This window comes from Jaculus jaculus, chromosome 18, assembly GCF_020740685.1.
Source record: "Jaculus jaculus isolate mJacJac1 chromosome 18, mJacJac1.mat.Y.cur, whole genome shotgun sequence".
In the NCBI taxonomy this organism is placed as follows: Eukaryota; Metazoa; Chordata; class Mammalia; order Rodentia; family Dipodidae; genus Jaculus; species Jaculus jaculus.
Window position 1 is genome coordinate 2,945,711 of NC_059119.1, and position 17,180 is coordinate 2,962,890.

General features: G+C 44.4%; 1 protein-coding gene across 3 annotated transcripts in view; it reads left to right on the forward strand.

The window, feature by feature from the left end:
• Nucleotides 1-17,180, forward strand: part of Bicc1 (BicC family RNA binding protein 1) — a 279,635-nt gene that overhangs the window by 158,156 nt on the left and 104,299 nt on the right. The gene's annotated exons all lie outside the window — the stretch shown is intronic.

Here is a 17,180-nt window from a genome sequence, read left to right on the forward strand (position 1 = left end):
TCCAGATCTTGTGTTTTCTCTCTCGTGCTTGTTCGCTGACAGCAGTGGGCCCATAGGATTTCCTTTCGGGCTGGACGCTGCTTTGCCTGCATTTTTCTCTGCCTTATTCTATAGGACAGCTGACTACACATAGATTGTCAGAAATAGAAGGGTAACACCTTAGTATATTTTCCAAGATTATAGGGTATTTTCAAGTGTGACCTTCTGGAATACATTTTCAATGAAAGATTTTCCTTTTCAAATATGACCTCAATCTCAACTATGCTGTATTATACTGAGTGCAAATGCACGTAGCTATTAGGTAATGAGGAATACCATCAAACAGCATGGCTCGCCTATGTGAACAGTGTGCCTGCCTGCGGCAGGGTGTGCCCCGTCACTTGTCTGCCCAGTCTGACTTGAGTCCGAGCCTCTCACTGACCCTGGAGCATGCTGTTTCTCTGCCAGTGCCAGCAATTCCTGGGTCTCTGCTCCACTATGGGACTGGGGTTATACATGCATGCGGCCATGCCTGGCTGTTTATGGGACCATTGAGATACAGATCAAGGGGTCTCGAGCTCCTAAAGAGCTCATGCTTATGCAGGAAGTGTACTTAACTGCTGAGCTATCGTTCTAGCCCCAGAGTTCCTTCTTTTAATGTCATTTTGTTTGTGTTCTCATCTTATGGAACATAAATGATAATAGAGGTTTCTTGTTTTTGTAGTTAGGCTTTGGCATGCCTACCAAAACTTTTATCTTGTTACATTTTTATTTTATTTATTTATTATTTTTTTAAATTTTTCTAGGTAGGGTTTCACTCTAGGCTAGGCTGGCCTAGTATTCACTATGTAGTCTCAAGATGGCCTTGAACTTATGGCATTCCCCCTACCTCTGCCTCCTAAGTGCTTGGATTAAATGCTTGCAACACCACATCCTTTGTATTTGTGCTCATGTTGACAAGGAGCAGACAGCATTCTCATTAAAGCAGTCATAAGAAACGGCAAAGCCAAACAGGGAGCATGCGCCTTTAGTCCCATACCTTGGCAGCCAAGGTAGGAGGATCTCTGTGAATTTGAGGCCAGCCTGGAACTAGAGAGTGAGTTTCAGGTTGGTGTGGGCTACAGTGAAACCCTGCTTTGAAAAGGAAAAAACAGAAGCAAGCTGACTTTCCATATGTAGTTCTGTGTCTTTGTATAAACCTTGCATTTGCCGTTTGATCCAGAGGATGTTCTTAATTAATTTTCTGTGATGTGTTAGGATATTTTGTACTTAACATGCAGAGGAAGAAACTGCCCTTGGTGGTTATCTACATGTTGCTTATGGTTGTTTAAAAAACCCTTGCCTTACTACTTGGGTAAATTGAAACTGGAGCACAAACTGGATCTTTATTCCCTGTGGCCAGGTATTTTTACTTAAAAGAATGAGATGAATTTCATTTCTTGCCTAATAAAAATGAAATTTAATCAGTCCCCCAAGAAAACCCCTGAGGAAACATGAATATTAAAACAGTTTGAGGTAATTTTGGATGGCTTGTTTTCTTCTAGCTTCCATGCTACAGTTTTTCTCTCAACTATCATGAGAAACTGAGCTGATTAATTTTTTTTTTGTGTGGTTCAAACTGTGGTTTTAATTTTAAAATTTTTAGAAACTATGGAGATGAATTGAATATTTGTGTATCTTCTGGAATAATTTCCTGTCGTCGACTCACTTAACTTGGGTAGAGTGACCAATGGTACTCTACATTTTGATGACATATTTTTCTTGAGGAAAAAAAATAGTGGTATGTTACAGAGCATTTAAGATAATTTTTACCTGGTCAGAGGTCACCTTTGGAATTGCACCCAAGCGTTGATCCCTGCAGGCTTGGGTCTTCAGACTTTATTTTGTTTTTTATTATTTATGAAGTACTCTGAGTATATACAGTACTGAATGGCATGCAGAATGCTCCAGAAGAGACCAAGGAAGAGAGAGAATCAAAAGTGTGCCCTTGAGGAATTCATTGTTCAGAGTTAGTTTACTTGATTGCTGTTATTTAAATGCTCGGTTCTTAGCCTAAATACCATCACCAACTCTCCCACCCCCCTCCTTCTCTCTCTCTCTCTCTCATTTTAAAATAGCTTAATTCAAAGATGAAGCTTGTTTGGCTATACTGTGTATAGTTAGTGAAAGTAAAAATAAAAATTACAAGGGCTGGAGGGATGGCTCAGTGGCCACAGGCACTTACTTGCAAAGCTGGATGACTTTAAGCCAGAAACACAATGTGGTGGATGCATCATGAATTTATCTGCAATGGTCAGGGGCCCTGGTGTGCCCACTCTCTTCTCTCTCCTCTCCCTCCCCCTCAAAATAAATAAATAAATAAATAAATAAATAAATAAATAAATAAATAAATAAATAAAATATTTTAAAAGCTACAGGAGGTATTTCAGGAGACAGTTATTTGTTCATCTTGCTCCTACATGCTCTTGGAGACACACTTGGTCTTGAAGCCATCTTTATTCCCAGCCACCATTATTCAAGAGACTGACATGTATGACTGTACTCATGGACCTGTGTCCTTCATTGGCAGTCCATTCAACCCTCAATTGCATGGTGACAGTTTGGAAGATGTAGATAGTCCCAGACCAGGCCGGAGAGACAGCACAGTCTTGGTTTTGTGCGGTGTTCAGTCTAGTTTTAGGACACCTCAGGTTGAACATTAGAACCTAGGCTTTTGCTGTGGCCACTCTTATGGCTATCCGCCCTTTCCTGTCATGTTTTTCAAATTATCCTCTGGTAGCTTGATCTAAACCCAATTTTTTTAAAAGTGTTAATTTTTTTATTAGAATGGCAGATGGGCAAGAAGTTAAAGCCTGAATCTGCCAGCAGTTAGAAAATTCAGATTCATCTCTAGAAACCGTCACTCAGTAGTTTGTTGGGGGCGGGGCATAGTGTGCCCTGTGAATTTGTATGCTGGGCAAGCTCTCAGGTTGGTGTTGAAGTTAATCAGATCTTGGGAAACAAAACTCTCTCCACCGGATGTCAAGTTATCACTATGGAGATGTGTGGTGAAAAGACAAATGGGTGACAGTGATTACTGAAGACCAGGTGAAATGTCCATGGTCACCTGGGGGTCAGGCCTGTCCTGGCACCACAACACGGCCTGTTCTAGACCACTTGCTTCACACGTCTGTCCTCTGTGGAGTCAGCTAATGCGGCACGTTTGGGATGATGGTAATTTCGTTGTTCTGTGCCCGTGTTAAATAGCACTTTGGGTGAAGGAACAATGGTGTCCGTCCTCTTCTGTTCCTCCTCCTTCCCTTCCAGTCAGGTTGCATTTATGCTCACGATTACCATTCTGTCTTTATATGTTTTACCCACAATTGCCCCTTTTATAAACACAAACGGACTGATAGTGGAAGTTAGGATCCATTGTAAGACAGAGCGTGTAGTTTTGGTCTTTCTGAGTTTGGATCTCCTCACTTAATATGATTCTTTTCAAGTCTACCCACTTTCCTGCAAACTTCATTTTTCCCTAGTGCTGCATATCCATTGTGTATACATAGTGAGTTTTCACTGTCCATTCATCTTTCCATAGGCATCTAGGTTGATTCCAGTTCTTGGCTATGGTACATAGAGCAGCAATTAACATGGATGTGCATGTATCTCTGTAGTAGAGTATGGAGTCTTAGTATATATGCCCAGGATCAGTATAGTAGGGTTGTATGAGAGGTCTGCGGCTCATGTTTGGAGATACTCCACACTGGTTTCCATAATGCCTGTACTAGCTTGCATTCGAACTAACAGTGGACGAGCGTTTCTGAGAAAGACGCCCTCTTTCCCCAGGTCCTTGCCAGCATTTGCCAGTTTTCTTAATGATGGCTATTCTGACAGGGGTAAGGTCATGTATCTGAGGGGTTTTAATTTGGGAAGGCTATAGAATTTTAAAATAATTCCTACTGCATTTGAAATTATTGAAAGGCTCATTAAGGCCCCAAAGAACTAAGAACTGAAGATTCAAGACAGTGGGCATTTACAGACATGGTGTCATGATTTAGAAAAATAAAGCCACACATACTGTTTTTTTCTTCCTGACATGAATTCGTTTTGTGTGGGAGAAAATAAAATTGTTTGAAGCTCTTGGAGTCAGATTTGAACAGTCTACATAGTTTGAGGTTTGGGGCTGAGAAACCAGAATTTAAGAATTCAGGTTTTTAAAACTTGAAACTTGTACTAAATTACAATAACTACAGGCATTCTTTAAATTTTTGAGTCTTTTCTGAGTTATAGCCCATTTTAAAATAAGTGCAGCTTCATTCAGATATAAATAGCATTTTTGACACATTTGACCATTTTTGCCAGATAGACTTCTCAACAGAGCTGCCCTAACACATAGATAAAAGTCATCTGTGATGAGACTTCCTGGTACTGTTGTGCCATGAACACCAACCCCGAGGGGACTGCTCTTTTAAGTAAGGTAAATATTTTTCCTAGAGTCTTCTTTTTGCTCTTAATAGGTTTATCAATCTTTCTTTTTGGATGGGTACAGGTAGATGGGGCAAACATTAATGTTATATATCACATTCCAAGCATGAATGAATAAACCAGGTATGGTGGCGCAAAGTTTTAATCCCAGCACTTGGGAGACAGGCAGGAGGATCACTGAGTTTGAGGCCATGTTGAGACTACATAGTGAATTCCAGCTAGCCTGGGCTAGAGTTGACCCTATCTTGAAAACAACCAAAAAACCCAAGTTCATGGAGTGAGTTGTTACAGAGTTAAACACAGTGGCAGGACCTGGTCTCCACTGTACTGCTCCTGTGACAGTGCAGGGTGTCCCAGGATGAGCAGGGCTCATAGGGGTCTACTAGATTGCCAGTTGTACATCCTGGTTTGGAGACAGTCTGGTAATGTGTGTGGCTGTTCTCTTCCTCCTAGAAGAAACAATAGTCATCAAGATTCTGTGAGATTTTTATTATTTGGGTTGCATTCCATTAGTACCAGTGAATATTTCACAGGTAATCTTAGTTGGGAACAATGGTAGACCCTTTTTATTATTTCCAGAGTAAAGGGTCTTGTGTAGTGAGTATCTGTGTTTGATATTTACAATGCAGTGCCACATTTAACAGTGCTCAGGGGGGCAGAGAAACACACGATCTGTCTGTCCCATGACTAAAGTGTTTCCAGTATGAACTATAAAATATTAGTGTGTCAAGAGTTCACAAGCCACAGCCAGCAGTGGAATACCCTGTGGGGTTAGAAAATCAAATGTAAGGGTGTTGTTCAGTGAGACTTTGAGCCACGTGTGTCACTGTGTTCACAGGCATTGTTTCATTGTGGCAGAGCCAGTGCAACAACAGAGAGTTGCAGGACACCAGGAGGACCTCGGTGCTGCGGAGGGTGGAGGGTCAGTAGCACATAGAACTCCGGGAGGACCTCGGTGCTGCGGAGGGTCAGTAGCACATAGAACTCCAGGAGGACCTCGGTGCTGCGGAGGGTGGAGGGTCAGTAGCACATAGAACTCCGGGAGGACCTCGGTGCTGCGGAGGGTGGAGGGTCAGTAGCACATAGAACTCCAGGAGGACCTCAGTGCTGCGGAGGGTGGAGGGTCAGTAGCACATAGAACTCCAGGAGGACCTCGGTGCTGCGGAGGGTGGAGGGTCAGTAGCACATAGAACTCCGGGAGGACCTCGGTGCTGCGGAGGGTGGAGGGTCAGTAGCACATAGAACTCCGGGAGGACCTCGGTGCTGCGGAGGGTGGAGGGTCAGTAGCACATAGAACTCCGGGAGGACCTCGGTGCTGCGGAGGGTCAGTAGCACATAGAACTCCGGGAGGACCTCAGTGCTGCGGAGGGTCAGTAGCACATAGAACTCCGGGAGGACCTCGGTGCTGCGGAGGGTGGAGGGTCAGTAGCACATAGAACTCCGGGAGGACCTCGGTGCTGCGGAGGGTCAGTAGCACATAGAACTCTGGGAGGACCTCAGTGCTGCAGAGGGTGGAGGGTCAGTAGCACATAGAACTCCGGGAGGACCTCAGTGCTGCGGAGGGTGGAGGGTCAGTAGCACATAGAACTCCGGGAGGACCTCAGTGCTGCGGAGGGTGGAGGGTCAGTAGCACATAGAACTCCGGGAGGACCTCAGTGCTGCGGAGGGTGGAGGGTCAGTAGCACATAGAACTCCGGGAGGACCTCGGTGCTGCGGAGGGTGGAGGGTCAGTAGCACATAGAACTCCAGGAGGACCTCGGTGCTGCGGAGGGTCAGTAGCACATAGAACTCCGGGAGGACCTCAGTGCTGTGGAGGGTGGAGGGTCAGTAGCACATAGAACTCCGGGAGGACCTCAGTGCTGCGGAGGGTCAGTAGCACATAGAACTCCGGGAGGACCTCGGTGCTGCGGAGGGTCAGTAGCACATAGAACTCCGGGAGGACCTCGGTGCTGCGGAGGGTCAGTAGCACATAGAACTCCGGGAGGACCTCAGTGCTGCGGAGGGTGGAGGGTCAGTAGCACATAGAACTCCGGGAGGACCTCGGTGCTGCGGAGGGTCAGTAGCACATAGAACTCCGGGAGGACCTCAGTGCTGCGGAGGGTCAGTAGCACATAGAACTCCGGGAGGACCTCAGTGCTGCAGAGGGTGGAGGGTCAGTAGCACATAGAACTCCGGGAGGACCTCAGTGCTGCGGAGGGTCAGTAGCATATAAACTTTGCTCATTGCTATCCTTCCTGTGGCTCAATGAATATGGGTAGATGTCTGGTTCTCCAGCCAATCATGGTAATAGTGGAATCTCTAATGCACAGGGGCCTTGGATGTCTCTTAAGGTTGTTGCCCAGGACCAGATTTAGAATAGCGCTCTTCCCATTGGCATGCAACCACTGTTGAGTCACATTGCCTCACCGTCTCTTTCCAGTCAGCCTTTGAGTGAACAGGAGTAGACATTGGGCATGAGGGGCTGTCTTCGTTCATAGTCCTGAGTAGTTCTGATAAGGGAACTGGAAGGAAGTTTAGGGGAAATGATCGAGTCTTATCCTTATCAGGCTTGTAAATGAGATTCAGAGATACCACTTTCCAGTTCACATCCAGGTGAGAGCTGTTTGGATCATGGTTGTTTTAATTAGTCTGGACACTAGTTGAATTCTCCATAGTAATGATGGACACTGCCATTGTGTTGACCTTGGCTGGTGTCTGGCACTTTGCTAAATCTTTTACACAAATAATTCTAAATGTTAATTATCAGAGAAACCCAGTGGGCTATTAGGTAGTGTTCTTTATTTCTTTGAGAGAGAGGGAGGGAGAAAAAGATGCAGATAGAGGCAATGGTCATGCCAGGGCCTCTAGCCACTGCAAAGGAACTCCAAATGCATGCATATCTTGTGCATCTGGCTTTATGTGGGTACTGGGGAGTCAAACCTGGGTCCTTTGGCTTTGCAAGCAAGCACCTTAGCCACTGGGCTATCTCTCTAGCCCCAGTGATGTATTCTTGCTACAGATGAAGAAGCCTAAGTACATGAAGGTAGAAGAACTTGTCCCTGAATGTTGAAGAGAATACATAGTAGGCTTGAATTCACACCTGTCCCTAGAGTGCATAGTCTTAATCACTGTTCTTTCCTTTTTTTGTCAAGGTAGGGTCTCGCTCTAGCCCAGGCTTACCTGGAATTCACTATGTAGTCTCAGGGGGGCCTTGAACTCACAGCAATTCTCCTCCTACCTCTGCCTCCCCAGTGCTAGGATTAAAGGCAAGTGCCACCATGCCTAGCTTTAATCAGTGTTTTTGAATGCCTTTTCACACCCATACTTGGTGAGAAAATACCTGCTTGGTGCCGCCTTTTATCCAACCTCTTCTAATTAGCTTCAGCCAGTGACCATTGCCAAGTGTAGCTGTTGATAATCGTGCTGGTTCCATCCTACCTCAGTTTTTGCAAATCACAACTGGAAGGTGGGCTAAGCCTAGCACATCCTTATTCTCTTACGTAACACTTTCCTTTCGGAGCTCGTAGCTAAAACACTACTCAGCCATGTATGTTGCCTTTGAATTTTAATTTGATATTTCATGTTATTTCCCTAGGAAGAGAGTTTTTAATTACTGTTAAGCCAAACCACTTCAAAAGATGGATTTAGGAGGAAAATAAGCCCAGAATCTGTTATAAGTTGCTTGGAGGGGTATTATGTTTATTTGTTGATTTAGATCTTTGAAAGTATCTGACCAGCTCAGGACCCTTGTGTTTCTAGAGAAAGGTCTTGAACTTGACATTCTTGAGGCGCTTGCTGAGTGCTAATTGGCAACAGGACTGGGCATCCTCCCAAGAGCTGGAGAAGTTGTATGTGGTGAAGTTCTTAGAGGAAGCATGGGAGGAGAACTGAAATGGGTCCTGTCTCTAATGCTTTAATATTGATGTGTAGTCATTGTTTGTAGCAATGGGTTTCATAAAACCATTTCGTAAGTATCTCATATACTTGGACCATATCCATCCCATATGTTCCTTTCTCCACCCTCCTAATATTACCACTTATCCCCCCAGATAGTTGTTCCTACTTTCCTGTCCTGCAACAATACATGGTCTTATATATCTACATAAAATCTAGGGACACATGAGGGGATGTGTCCTACATGTCTTTCTGGGTCTGGTTTATTTCTCTTTACATGATGGTCTCCAGTTGTATTCACTTTCCTGCAACCAACATAATTTCATTCTTCTTTGTGGCTAAATAAAACTCCATTGTGTATATATTCCACAATTTTTTATCCATTCATCCGGGAGTTATGGAGTCACCCATTTCTAGTTCTTAATATTCCCTGTGGACTTAAACAAAGGCTTGTAAAGTTAATGCATACTTTGAATATTTAATTGTTAGTTTATTTACTTGTTTATTTATAGATAAGTCTCATGTAAGTCAGGCTGGCTTCAAACTTGCTATGTAGCCAAGAATGACCTTGAATTTCTGATCCTCCTGCCTGCACATTGGGACTACAGACAGGTACATACCACCATGGCCATGCCCAGTTTATGCAGTCTTGGGGGTGGATCCCAGGGCTTCTTACAGGCGAGGCAAGCACTCTAACAACTGAGCTACTACATTCCCAGCCCAAATTTCTTTTGACATGTAAATCTCATTCGTAAACTCTTTAACATGCACATTTGAAAGATTTCTGGATGTGTGTGCTGTCACATGAAAACACAATGCACACCGTTTTAGAGTGAAAACTGAACTGCTGTGTGATCCATTACGCAGACTGAGGACTTGGTCTTGAGTTCATTTATTCAGTTAAAACTCACCACTAACGAGATGAACAGCTCAAAAGCCAGGCATGATGCCACATGCCCCTAATCCCAGCACGCGGGAGGCAGAAGTAGGAGAATCGCCATGAGTTTGAGGCCAACCTGAGACTAAATAGTGAATTCCAGGTCAGCCTGAGCTAGAGTGAAACTCTACCTTGAAAAACTAAAAAAACAAACAATCAAACCCCCCCCCAAAACAAAAATCCTCAAAAGACCTCAATAGACACTTCACCAAGGAAGACATACAGATGACAAGTAAGTAAAAGAAAAGAGGAAGAGGCTTAACCTCACACATCACGAGAGGATTACTGTGTGATTCCTATATTCCTGTTAAAATGACCAAACTTCACAATACTGGCAACACCCCATGCTGTTAAGGAAGCACCCGAAGTCTTTGGTGGTGGGTTACAATATAGGGTAGCAGTTTTGGAGATCATTTGGCAATGTCATACAAAAGTAAAAAGCATTACCAAGTGACCCATCCATCCCATTTTTTTGTATTACCCCATCAGTTGACTGCTTATAGCCACATAAAAGCCTGCTCTTAGATGTTTATAATAACTTTACTTATGATTATGAAACCCTGGAAGCCACCAAGATGTCCTGAAAGCAGTTAAAGGATAAATGCAGGAGACCTGCATGATGGAGTGAACCCCCCAGTCATGACAGGACAGAGGAATGTTAGTGCACATTGCCAAGTGTACAGGCTGCTTCCACTCCAGGACTTTCCATGACTTCTGTTAGCGTTGAGAAAAACTTCATTGTGTGTACCTGTCATTTGTCCATTGCTTATTAAGTGAAAGAAGCCCTTGTAGATGGTTGTGTTTACTCTCACCATGTGTTTAAGGTTCCTCTGTGTCTTTCCATGGTTCTATACATAGCTCATTTCTTTTTAGCTGAGCAATATTTCTTAGTTTTCTTACAAAAACACATTTTACTGTTATTTCCTAAATGTTAAAAAAAGAAATGATCAAGGTCAGAGAGTGTTGGAGTTAGGAAACACCTGATCTCATAATGTGAGGTGTTTTCCTACACTTCACAGGCATGCATGTGGGTGTTTAAGATTGACATTTGGTCACCCTCAGGATAAGAAAATTCTGACTTAAAAATATGTATAAGGTTGTTCTTCAAGAATAAAGGTAGCCCTGGGCAATGCTCTCTCTGGGTTTGGAAGGTTTCTTGATAATCCTTTCAGGTGTTCTGTTAAGACTTACTGTCATCATTTTTGTGCTTTTTACAGTATTTTACTCCTCTTAAAAGACCGGTAAGTCTTCTGAGATTTGCGTTCTCTCATCTAGAGCAGTGCTTCACAAGCAGGTGAATTGATTGCCCTGGGGTTGTTTCTGGTTGTCATAAAGGAAGCTGTCTACTGGCATACAGTAGATAGAAGCCCTACCATGCACCGGTTAACACCCACAGCAAAGAACACCCAACACAAAATGCCAGAAGTTCAGATCCTTGGAACCTATGTAAACCAGCTATAGCAGCATGCACCTGTAATCCCAGTGCGGAGAAGGTAGAGGCAGGAGGATCCCTAGGGCCTGCTGGTTAGCTGGTGCAGCCAAATTGGTGAGCTCTAGATTCACTGAGAGACCCTGTCTCCAAACTAAGGTTGGGAGCAATTTAGGAAGATATCCGGTGTCAATTTCTGACTTAAACACACACACACACACACACACACACACACACACACACACGCGCGCGTCATGTCATGAGTTCAGAGCTGAGCAGTTCTGAGCCTAATAACATGAGCCCATATTCTGCATAGCCCTGGGCTCCGGTCAGAGCAGTTGGTCAGCCTCGGACATGTGACAGTTGCATGTGACAACAAGACAGGTGAGCTGGCAGCATATCAGTGAAGAGATGAAAATGTAGTTGCATGCTCGGTCGTTACCTGTCAGAAGTTTCCTTGCAGTCCAGAAGCATCCTTGCAGTCAGCTTTGATGACACAGCTCACTGGTCTCTTCACCTGCTGGCTTCTTCTCCATGCAGGTGTACGTCCAGTGGCGGAGACCTCAGGAACAAGTGTGCCGTCCTCTAGTTCTCCTGTGCTAGCGTGTGTGCTCGTGGTAACTGAGTCTCGGGTTTGGGTTCCTGACCACATTTGAACGTCGCAGCATGGCAGCCAGTGGCTGTCTTGTCCTGGAAATGGACTCCCATTTCTGATGGCTTCTCAAACCATCTGTGGCCTTTCCCTGGTTTCCTTGTGCTCTGTCAGTCACAGCATTGCTGGACAGATGTCAGTGACATTTATTAAGCCTGTCAGTAGCAATTAAATTGCTCTCACAAAGGCGTGTTGTAGTTGCTAGTGCTACTAAATTGCTGGGTGGCATTTCTCAATAGCTACAGAAAATAAATCATCACTCCATGTCCATGTCTTCCAATGCCACATGTGGGACAGTAAAGCATGGCTGTGGCTTGTTACTACAATAAAAATATTTTGGGGCTGGAGAGATGGCTTGGTAGTTAAGACACTGCAAAGCCAAAGAACCTAGGTTTGATTGCCCTGGACCCCCTTAAGCCGGATGCACAAGGTGTCTCTTGCATTTTGAATTCTTTTGCTGAGGCTAGAGGCCCGGGTATGTCGATTCTGTTTGACTCTCTCTTTTGATCTCTCTCAACTAAATAAAATAGTATTTAAAAATATTTTGTTGATGTATTAGAGAGAGCAGCAGATAGTGAATGGCATGCCGGGGCCTCCAGCTACTGTACACTAGCTGAGACACATGTGCCACTTTGTGCATTTGGCTTACATGGGTCCTAGGGAACCAAACCTGGTTTCTTGGGCTTCACAGGCAAACACCTTAAGTGCTAAGCTATCTCTCTAGCTCCCAAATATTATTCTTTATTCATTTGAGAGAGACAGAGAAAGAAATAATGTGAGTATGGGCACAGCAAAGCTTCTTGCAGCTGCAGATGAACTCCAGACACATGTGCCACTTTGCGTATCTGGTTTTATGCAGGTACTGGGGAATGGAACCCAGGTTGATAGGCTTTGCAAGCAAGTGTCTTTAACCATTAAGCTATCTCTCCATCTCTCATTACTACATTTTCTTTTTTGTTTTTTCGAGGTAGGGTCTCACTCTAACCCAGGCTGACCTGGAATTCACTATGGAGTCTCATGGTGGCCTCAAACTCACAGAGCTCCTCCTATCTCTGCCTGTCTAGTGCTGGGATTAAAGGTTTGTGCCACCACACCCGACTTTTTTATCCTTGATACTAAGAGAAGTTCTTATCAAGTGATATTAGAAAGATTTCAGGAATGAGGCATTACATTCTCTTTGTATCTTGTTAGCAGAAATCACTCTTAAAGTAAAACAAGCCCTGCCTGAAATAATGAGATGAGAAAACATCATCTGTTTTTGGTACATGGTCTTTACAAATAATTGTGTGCCATTACTTTATAAAAATAGGCTCATTATATACTTATTTCTGGATTTCTTCATAAAAATGAGAGGACATCTTCTGCATAAGCACACGAACAATCTATTGTTATTTTCTTTCTGCTTGTGTGTGTACACATGCAGCACCCCTCCCCCTCCCCTGTGCCCCTGGTGGGAAGCCTACCCTGCCGTGGCTGGAGTGGAATGTCTGGCTGCAGTGCTGTCCTGCAGCCTATTCTTGTTTGAGCCACTCTCTTAATGATCCTGCAGGTTGCTGGTTTTCTTCTATTGACTTTTTATTTATTGATTTTGTGAGCTCTAATGATTCTCAGGCCTCTGCTTCTCCCAGGACTAGGGTCACACAGGCATGCATAGCCATGCTCAGTTGTTTGTATGCGTCCTGAAGGTTCAGACTCAGGCAGTCTTAAGACTCCCTCTGGTCCTTGTGCTTGTGCAGGAAGCACGCTTAACCCCCCTGGGCCATCTCTCCAGCCCTAATCCACTAGTTTGAAATGTCATTGTATATATGTGGAGTGTGGCTGAATAATAGTATGCCAGCAGATCAGTCTTGATGGCTCTTGGATTGAGTTTTCTCTTCTCCTATACTGAATCTCAAAGTGATTCATCATCTTCTATATGTTTTCATGTTCCATGAAGTTTTACAAGCAGAATTCTTAGGCCACAGGATATGAGTAACTTTAATATTTTTCAGGCTGTCATTTTCTCTTCCAAATGACTGCTGAACTCCCACCACGCAGGGACAGGATCCTGGAAAGGCAATGACAGCTCCTCCTCTCTGTGCCAGCACTCAGCTTTCCCATCCTTAGCTCGTCCACAGCGCAGGAGTCACACTGTCCTGTGCACTCAGGGGCTAGGACACTTGAGTCTTGCCTCTGCTCATGGAAGCTTGCTGTGTTCATCCCCCTGAGGCTTGCTTGTCCTCTTTCTGCTTGTTGCTCAAGTCTTCTGCTGCAGGGGCCCTTCATCCTTTTTTTTTTTTTTTTTCTAACAAAATATATGTTTAAATTGTTTTTGTTCACTCCCCTTGCTTCTCACCATTTATTTATCTACAGGTAATCTATTAATTGCTCCTATTTTAAGCTAGAAATAAATAAATTGACCTTAATTAGTAACAATGTGTTAATTTTTAAAGGATTATACCCATTAACATTGCCTTGGAGTTCTAAAGTAATTTATCTAAAGATTAGATCTTTAATCTTAATAGCATGAAAAATATATGTGTTTGTTTTGTCAAGGCCTGAGAAATAGTTACAGTGTGTACAAGAGTCATCGAATTCCAGTTTTCTTGGCATAATAGAGAGGACACCCAACAAATCGTTTGGCTGTGTTTCTGTATGTTGGGCTTTGAGTCCCCGTTTTAGTAGGAAAAGTTTCTGAATTGCTTCCAGTCTCATATTCAAGAGAAGGACCCGTAACCCAAGTTTGTTATTTTGGGTTGGCTTGCATTCCATTTCTACCCTGTCTTTGTTTCTAGAGGGATCCGTAAATAAAAGTTTTCAGATTTTGGAGAAACCTGCTTCGTTTCTCCAGCAGTACAGAGCTCAGTTTCTAGGCTGGGCTATGTCAGAGGTGCCCTTCACTTCTCTGTGTGGGCATGGATGACCTAACGTGGAGGAGTCCTGATGTAGCCACTTGGACTGGAGGTGTGTGCAAATCCAGAAAACAGGAAGGAGGAAGGAAAGATGGAGATGTTAATATGTAAAGCCAAGCACTCTGCTCTGATTTCCCTTGTTTTCACAGCAAATTGGAATAGTGTCATCCAATCCTCCTTCCTCTTAAATAAATTCTGTAAATTCTCTTGAAGTAAATACCTAATAGCATTTAAAATACTGTGTGTGTGTGCGTGTGTGTGTGTGTGTGTGTGCGCGCGCACGCGCGCGCAGACCTGTGGAGGTCAGATCACAGCTTTAGGGATCTGTTCTCGCCGTCCTTGTTTGAGGCAGGGTCCTGTGCTCGCTGCCGTGTTTGCCACGCTAGCTGGCCTGTGAGACTGTGTGTCTCCCTCTTGTTTCACTGACGTGGGCTGGATTACAGCCAGTACTGCCCACAGTTTTATGTAGGTTCTGAGTTTTGAACTTAGATGGTCAGGTTTGTACAGCAAGTGCTTCTCCCCACTGAGCCATCTCCCAGCTCCAATGATTATCGTGTCACAGGCAACTTAGTGCCGACAAAATGTGTAACATCTATTATTGAGTTCAGAGTTTGAAATTTAATCTGAAAGCAATTTTGAATGCTTCAAGTGAAGTATGTCTCAACATCAGTTGGGTTTCATCTCACCTGTGTCCAGAGAGAATAGGCTTCTCCCTCCCTCCCTCCCTCCCTCCCTCCCTCCCTCCTTGTGGTGATGGGGGTTGAACCCAGGGTGTTATGCATGCTAGGCAAGTACTCTACCACTGAGCTACGTCCCCAGACCCCCTTTTCTAAGCAGTTGGCTCCTAGTCATGCTCCATGTCCATGCCAGAGGAGGAAAAGTGTGGAGTCCATAGCCAAAGACAGTATTTATTTGAGGGGAGGAGATTAAAGGCATGTACCACCATGCCCATCTAACTTTTATAAAAAAAATATTTTATTAGTATTTATTTATTTGAGTGGGAAAAGACAGGCACATAGAATGGGTGTACCAGGCCTCTAATTGCTGCAAATAGGTTCCAGATGCATTCAGCACCTTGTGCTTCTGGCTTTACATACGTACTGGGGAATTGAACCTGGGTCCTTTGGCTTTGCAGGCAAGCACCTTAACTTTTAAGCCATTTCTCTAGCCCAGGGATAGTAAGTATTTCAGACTTTTGTAGTTTCAGGCATAGTTCTCCAAAGGAAGGAAGAATTTGAAGAAAGGTGAGGGAAAGGAAACCTGGGGAGGTTTATGTGTGTTAGAGAACTGAGGAGGTTAGGAAAGAGAAAACATTGGCTAGTGTGGTTAGACAGGTAGACTAGATCAATGAGAGGTAGGGACTTCATGAGAGCCTCATCCAGGCTGTAGACAGGGGGGCTGGAGAAGAAATGGGGACATCATATTTGATGACATGGGGGTTGGGAGATGAACCAGCATGTCAAGCCAGGAGGCAAGCGGTGGCCTACAGCAGATACTGCTGTTGGTCCTGGGCTGGCTTTGAGTTCCCTTGTGGCGGACGTTCCCATGGGTGTTGACAGCTTTCTTCCTCAGAGGCTGGGGCTCTGCAGACCTGCCTGATCCAGTCACGTTGTCAGCCCCGTGACAGTGTCTTCCATAGAGCACAGCAGGCTAGCATGTGTGTCATGATGCCATGAAGACTGGAGCAAGAAAACAAGTGTACCATTCTCCTCCCCTCGGTGGGAAGGTTCCAAGACACACTGTTCAGGTCTCAGAATGTCCCAGAGGAGGGAGTCCCAGCTCACTCACATCATTGTGCTTTTTTTCCCCCTCTGCTAGACTCCCTGTCTGACCCTTATTCCTTGGGCTCATCTTCTTAATAAGCCATCCCTAGTGACACAAACCAACCGAGTCTCAAGATTTTTTTGGAAGGAACCCAAAGTAAGGTGGGCGTCCTGGATAACTGAGGTCCTCACTGTGCCAGGAGAAAATGCATCTGGGATCTGTGCCCTGTTCATCAACGGCTCTGCGCCTAGAGAGAAATGACGAAGTTCCTCAAGTCCATTTTACATGTCATCCTAGCAATGTGGCAGAATGATCTAGAGTTCCCGACTTGTTTTCTTTTTTTAAGGCTCTGAGCCATCTGCAAAAGTATTAAGATGATCCCAAATAGGACATAGATGCACAAGGCAGTTTCCAGACACATTAGGTAGTTGTCAACAAAATGAAAAAAATATATCCTACAGAGAGAAATGAGAAGAAAGAAAGGGTCTAAACTTGGGATTATAGCAGGCCAGGAAAAAACATGTCAGTGAGAAAGGCGAGAGCCCTGAGCTCCTGGCCCTGGGTGTCGCCCAGGTGGCTTAAGATTCCCAGGCCCTTGGCAGCTGTGATGTGGCTCTTGCCAGGATAGGAAGCCCTGATGATCAGTCACAGGGGGAGCGGCCAGCCATCAGATCACTCCTATTGACTAAGTCTCCTGAAAGTCGTGGCTGGTCACTTGAGCCAAGTCAGGAAAAATGTTTCCGTTACTAACGATAGAGCTGTTAAATGTGCTCCGTGGGGATTCTGGAATATTTACTTGGTGGTAATAAGCATTAGGATTTCATTCTTCTGCTGTTTCTTTTCCTTGTGATCATCATCACTTGGTAGAGCTGTACAGACACAGGCAGGAAAATTGCGTAAAACTGAAGGTGGCCAGCGAATTCATCCGGTTTCCATGAGCAGTCATACCTGAGGTCCTCAGCATTTGGAACTGATGCAGGGCTGGGACGAGCCTGCGCTGGGTGGTCCTGTCCATCAGGCTGTCTAGGAAGTAAAGCTCTGGCTTTTCTTAGCCCTGTGTTCCATATTGGACCTTATTCTAGACAAGATGGAATGACCTTTTAAAAAAATTCTCCTAAAATCTATTGGAAATTTTGATCCCACTGAAAAGAATTTGACACACTATTTACTTTTAAGTAATGTGTGGAGGGT